This window comes from Chenopodium album, chromosome 9 (genome assembly GCF_948465745.1).
Source record: "Chenopodium album chromosome 9, dcCheAlbu1.1, whole genome shotgun sequence".
Classification (NCBI taxonomy): domain Eukaryota; kingdom Viridiplantae; phylum Streptophyta; class Magnoliopsida; order Caryophyllales; family Amaranthaceae; genus Chenopodium; species Chenopodium album.
The window spans coordinates 58,126,329-58,132,985 of record NC_137842.1 but is presented as its reverse complement, the minus strand read 5'-3'; positions in this window follow the sequence as shown (position 1 = coordinate 58,132,985).

Below are 6,657 nucleotides of genomic sequence, written 5' to 3'. Positions count from 1 at the left end.
ACAAAATAAGAACACTAAAAAACAATAGGTATAAATCCAAAAACAAAGGAGAAAAAATACTTACATATTTTAAGTCAACAAGACCTCCACCTATACCATTGTAATTTTTCATACACATTAATGCAAAAAGGCCACAATCCTCATTTTCATGGGTTGTTTGCCATGTAAACTTAGGTTCATGCCATTAAAATTGTTCCAAATTTGTGTCACCATGTCGATGTTCATTCTTTTTCAAAAAAATACCAACAGCTCTAATCTGTAATTATAAATATATAAATTTTAAAATTTAAAAGCATCTAAAAGTATAATTTTCACAAATTTAATTTAAAATTATCTTACCAGCACTCTGTCTATTCCATTTAATTTATCTCGATCAATATCAGTCCTGTTATTTATCCAATCTATTCTTGGACCAATACAATCAATGAAATTGAAAACCAGCAGAGTATGATGATTATCGAACGCAATGGGAAAGATTAGCTGCAAAATAAATAAAACATAATTTTCACAATATGTAACACATTTATTAACTGACTAAAAGAAGCAAATATCAGATTAAAAGATCATAATATCTGAGTAAAACATTTATATTCCTGACTTACAGAATTTTATTACTGACTAACACAATTTTTTTCCTGACTAAAACAATTTAATTCCTTACTATACAATTTTTTTCCTGACTAACACAGTTTAATTACTAACATAAATAAGTTATTTCCTGATTAAAGTAATATGATTCCTGATTTAAAATAATATAAAATCTGACTAATAAAAGCTTGTATCATACTAGGTTTAGCTTATTCCTGAATATACAATATAAAAAGAAGAAATAAAGTTAAAAATTTACCAAATCGGCTTCGGCTATGTTGAATGAAGGAAAACGCTTAACCCACTTGCAAATGCTGTCATAAATGTCCTCACCTTTATGCATATTCAATTGACAATCCATCTCCATTTTTACCAATTCCTCTTTACACTTATTATACTCTACTGAGTTATTTTTCAAAGTTTTCAAAATTGCCTCCTTTTTCTTTATGTTAGCAACTTCTTTTCTATAAGTTGCCCTTTTTTCTAAGTATCTCCATGTAAGATTCTGCAAAACAAAAAAATATATTAAATACAGTATATTATAAATAAAATTTATTTCTGAGTGAAGTAAAGAAAGAAAAAAAAAAACTTACAGCAACTTCAGTTTGAAAAACAAATCTTTTATATTGAAAAACTCCTCTGTCAGTTTTTTTACTCTCTTCAATGTTGAGCACAGTAGCCCAAGTATCATGAATAGCAGAATTAACCCACTCAGACGGACGTAGGGAACAGAACTCCTCCTTTACCAAAATAAGATCACTCTGTTCAGGATCTTCAGTGCGAAACTGACAGATAACAGTACCTATATCTTGTACGTAAAGACTGTTGTTACGCCTCTTAACTCCCTCATCTTCACCAGTAGGATCTAACTCAAGCTGCTCAAAATAGTGCATAAAAAACAAGTAATCACACATGTATAATTCATGTTCAGTCAATCTTTTTAGATACAAAGGCTTGTTTTCTTGCAAATTTCTACACACAATCTTGTCTCTATTTTGAATTGGAATCTTGTGAATAGGTGGTAGAACCCAATCTAAACCACCAGCTGCTTCCAATCTCTCCTCCTGCCTTTGTCTTAATTCATGAATTCTCTTCTCTTTTTTTCCAGAATATTTATCAGCTGCTATCATAGTAGATTCACCGGGAACATCTATAGAACTAGGAATTTTATCAACATCAATTAACTCAATGTGTGTTTTGGGAGGCTGTTTTTCTGATACTATAAACTCATCATCATCAATACTAGGAGGAGCAGGAGTTTTATCTATTAAAATAATGTCACCAGTAGCAGCAGTAGGAGAATCCAAAGGAATAGAATCAATAGGAATAGGAATAGATTCAGCAGCAACAGTTTTATTCCTCAGCAATTCTAAAACATCACATGGATCTCTAGGCTGAGGTTGTTCTTTCTACAATGAAAAAAAATATAATTATCAAACAAAAGTCTTCTAAATCATGACAATAATAATCTATACTACATAATATAAATTACTGACTAACACAATCTAATTAATAACAGTGACTAGTTTATTCCTGATGAACTCAATATAATTCCTGAATACAACAAGTTTATTTCTGACTAACTCAATCAAATTTCTAACATAAAGAATTAATTCCTGATATAAGTAATTTAATTCCTGACAATGACAATTTTATTCCTGACTTACTCAATCTTATTCTAATTCACTCAGTATTCTTTAGAAAAATATATAATTTTTGACAAAATCCATTACCTGATGAACTTGATAATTATCTAAAGCAAGTTCCTCTGTAGCTTTGGACTGAATAACATCATCAGATTTAGTAAAAACCTGAAAGCATATGAATAATACAAATAAAAATAAATACAATAATATAGAATAATAAACACATTTATTTATATAAAATATGATAGTTAAATACAATAACTATTAAAATAAATTATTGAGTTAAAATACAAATATTACACCTTAGATGTGCTGTCATCTTCCTTGTTTTTATCATTTTTTTTTTCAGAAGTTTCTTGAACTTCTTTTTCAGTAACTTGTGCATTTTCTTCTTGGGATACTGGTGTATCTTGAGAAGTAGGAGGAGTAGGAGTAATTAAATGAAATCTAGGCAAAGAAGTATCTCCCTTGAGGAAACTCCTCCCTTCTTGCACAAGCCTAGCCTGATTCTCATTCATAGCAGATGAATAAATCTCATTGAGTCCCTTGGGTTTCTTTGGTGTTCTTGGAGGTGATGTGGAACTAAGTAGACCTTCATTACTAACTGAATGCACCTCTCTTTCTGATGGTGTTGTGCCTTCAACTAATTCTGGTTCTGCGGTTGTGTCTTCAACATCACTTCCTTGAACATTATTCAAACCAAGATCATCTGCCTCATTCTCTGGTTCTGTGCTTCCTTGGTTTGCATCCTCTAAATTTTGCTCTACATCTTCAATTAGATCTTTTTCCAAACCAAGATCAGAAATAACATCATTCACCTATACAAAATAAAGAATAATATAAAATATATATCTAATATGATTTTAATAAGTATAAAAAAATGATAATAAATGTAATCAAACTTACAATTGCATCAGCCTTAAGTTTTATTTTATCAAACTGATCCAAATCAGTAGCTAAAGTTTTAGTCTGCATTGCAACTTCAACTATTGCATCAATTTTTGCTAAAAATTCAGCATTAGAATAGAAATCATCCTCTCCTTGAGATTGAGATTCTTGTGAATATGATTTTGCTTCATCCTTCAAATCAATAGCAAAGTCTATTTGGTTCTCTGATACAATTTTCAAGTCTCGACCAAATTTCATCATTTTCTTCTTCACAGGCTAATAAACAAATAAAATAAAAAATGAATAAGTAAAATGTAAGAAAGCAACATAATTGTTATTCCTGACTAATAGTTTCTTATTAGTAAAATGTAAGAAAATAACATAATTCTTATTGCTGATAATAGTAATCTAATTTCTGAGAGTGTTTATCTTATTCCTGACTAATAGTTTTTAATTCCTGACAAACAACTTAATTTCTGATAAAAGGAATTTAAATCCTGACAAACAGATACTAATCAAAATAAAATAATAGATGTAAGAATAATATTAGATAATGCTAATTTTTGATAGAAAAAGTATAATTCCTGATAATATGGTAGAAAATCCTGACAATAATAATGTATTCCCAAATTACAGCAATGTAAATAAATCAACAATAACCTTAATATATTAATTTCATTTCCTGACTAAATTTACCATATTCCTGACTTATAGTATCATATTACTGACTAATAGTTTTTATTGCTGACAAGTACAACTTAATTTCTAATTACTGATAATTCCTGACAAACATATACTATAATCCAAATAAAATATTAGAAAATGCTAATTACTGATAGAAAGTACATAATTCCTGATAATATAATGTTAAATCCTGACAATAATAATATATTATCAAATCAACAACTTTAATATATTAATTTAATTTCCTGACAAAATTTACCATATTCCTGAATAACAGTTTATTATTCCTGATAAAAGTATTCTAATTTCTAACTGAAATTATTAATGTTGAATAGCCTGATAACAGTTTATTATTCCTGATAAAAGTATTCTAATATCTAATTAAAGCAAATTATACAAATCTTAAAATATAATAAAAAGATAGCAGTTTTAACTTACATCGATATCCATATTATCAATTTCAGCATCAGTAGGAAACTCTTTAGGAATCTTGTACATTACATATCTAGCTTTGTCATCTATATCCTTCACTTCAAAGCTAGTAGATTGTACAACCTGATCTTCCTTCTTTCTTTCTTTTTTTATATCCAAATATTCATCTTCATCACTGTCTTCAATTTTAAACTCAATACAGTCCAGCCTTAAACTTTTAAGAAGAGCCTGTTCAGATTTGCCAGCATATTGGTTTGGTGAGGCAGCAGGGTACAGTTTCACAGTACCATAATCCATATTTTCAGCAACAGACTTAATCCTCTGGTTCAAACTCTCACAGGTCCAGTTCAAAATAAACGGCTTGCGATGTAAAGTTGTCCCAAACTCAAACTTTTGTAAAAATGCAATTACAAAAGCAACTAAACAGCCATTTACTTGTTTAGATTTTGTTTTCAACTCCTTCCCTTCCTTTTTTTTCAAAACAAAGGCTTGAAAATCTGCTATTGACGCACATAAGAAGTCCATAACATAACCAGCCCAGTTGAAAGCCTTAATGAAACGCACATCTTCTAAAGATTTGATGATATTAAAATTAGGAGACTTATCACCAATTGGAGCCAAAAATGTAGACACAGCAAACATAACAAACAACTTTTTTAAATCAGCACCACCATCTCTATATTTCTCAAACATCATCTTATAAGTAATAATATTCACATATGTCTTCTTCTTCTTCCTACCCTGAACAGCTTTTTCTTCTGTTTTCCTCTTCTTTTGCTTCTGTGCTTCACCTTCATTTCCCTGTTCAGAGTCATCCTCTATATCCAAACCCAAGAACCTCCTCCACTCTATCTTCAAATATTCATCAGGATTGATTGATTTCTTTATTTTAGAAATCTCTTTCACAGGTATATCAGTAAAAGGAATACCCAACACATCAGCAATATCAGAACTATCAATATGAATTGCATGTTCCTTTTTACCAACAATAAGATTTCTAGCATGAGGATTAAAATGAGTTACTATATAGTTGTACAACTGATGACTGATATTGTCCTGCAAATTCATTTGAAGCAATCCACCAAAACCAATGTCTATAACATCCTTTTTTTGCTCATCACTAAAATCTTCCATAATTGTACAAAGATAACTAGGACCAGATTTAGTACCAATTTCAAGGTCTGAAATATCATCTTCAGTAAGAGCACTGAAAAATAAAAAACATGAATAAGACACACTTATTCCTGAAAAAAATTATGTTATCCCTGATAACAGTAAACTTATTTCTTAGCATAATTATCTTTTAAAACATTTAATTCCTGACTATTATAAATTTTAAAACATATAATTCCTGAATACAATACTGATATTACAATTCCTGAGTATAATTATCTATTTTCTGACTAATATTATCTTAAACCTGACTGAGTTATAATATATGTGAATATTATTATCCTAAAACTGACTATCCATATCTATTTTCTAACAATAACTATCTAATTCCTGAGTGTTATAAATTTTAAAACATTTAATTACTGTATCCAAAATTGATATTACAATTCCTGAGTATTATTATCTATTTTCTGACTAATATTATCTTAAACCTGACTGAGTTATAATGCATCTAAATATTATTATCCTTAAACTGACTTTCCATATCAATTTTCTGACAAAAACTATCTAATTCCTGACTAATATAATCTAATTCCTGGGTATTATAAATCTAAAACATTTAATTACTGCACATTATATTGGTATTACAATTCCTGACTATTATTATCTGTTACCTGACTAATATAATCTTAAACCTGACTGATTTAATATAATTCCTGAATAATATATCATAATACCTGATCAAAAAAATCTAATTCCTGTTTAAGATATGCTAATTCCTGAGTATGATAAATTTGAATACAGACAACAACAACTTAATTTCTGATGAAAAACATCTAAATCCTGAAAAACATATACTATTATCAAAATAAAATAATACAATTAAAGATAATATAATAAAATGCTTATTTCTGATATAAATAATATAATTCCTGACTATATAATAGTCAATCCTCAAAATAATCAGAATTACAACTAATGTAATTACATCAAAAATAACATAATCTTACACAAGAATATTCAAAGTAAAAAACAACAATTTACATTTCATCGAACACCTGGCGTGCTTCTGAATATACAAAACAATATTTTTCCGAATTTAAAAGAATTTATTTCGAATATCACACCTCACAGATCGACTTCTTTTAGAACCTTGTTTAGAACCACGCTTCTTATGATGCTGTGAATCATCCCTACAAAACAAGAACAAGAATAAAAAAAAAAATTACTGACAATTTTTTTTAAAAAAACGAATAAGCAAAAAATAACTAAAAAATTTATTAACCTTTCTGGCATTTCAACTATC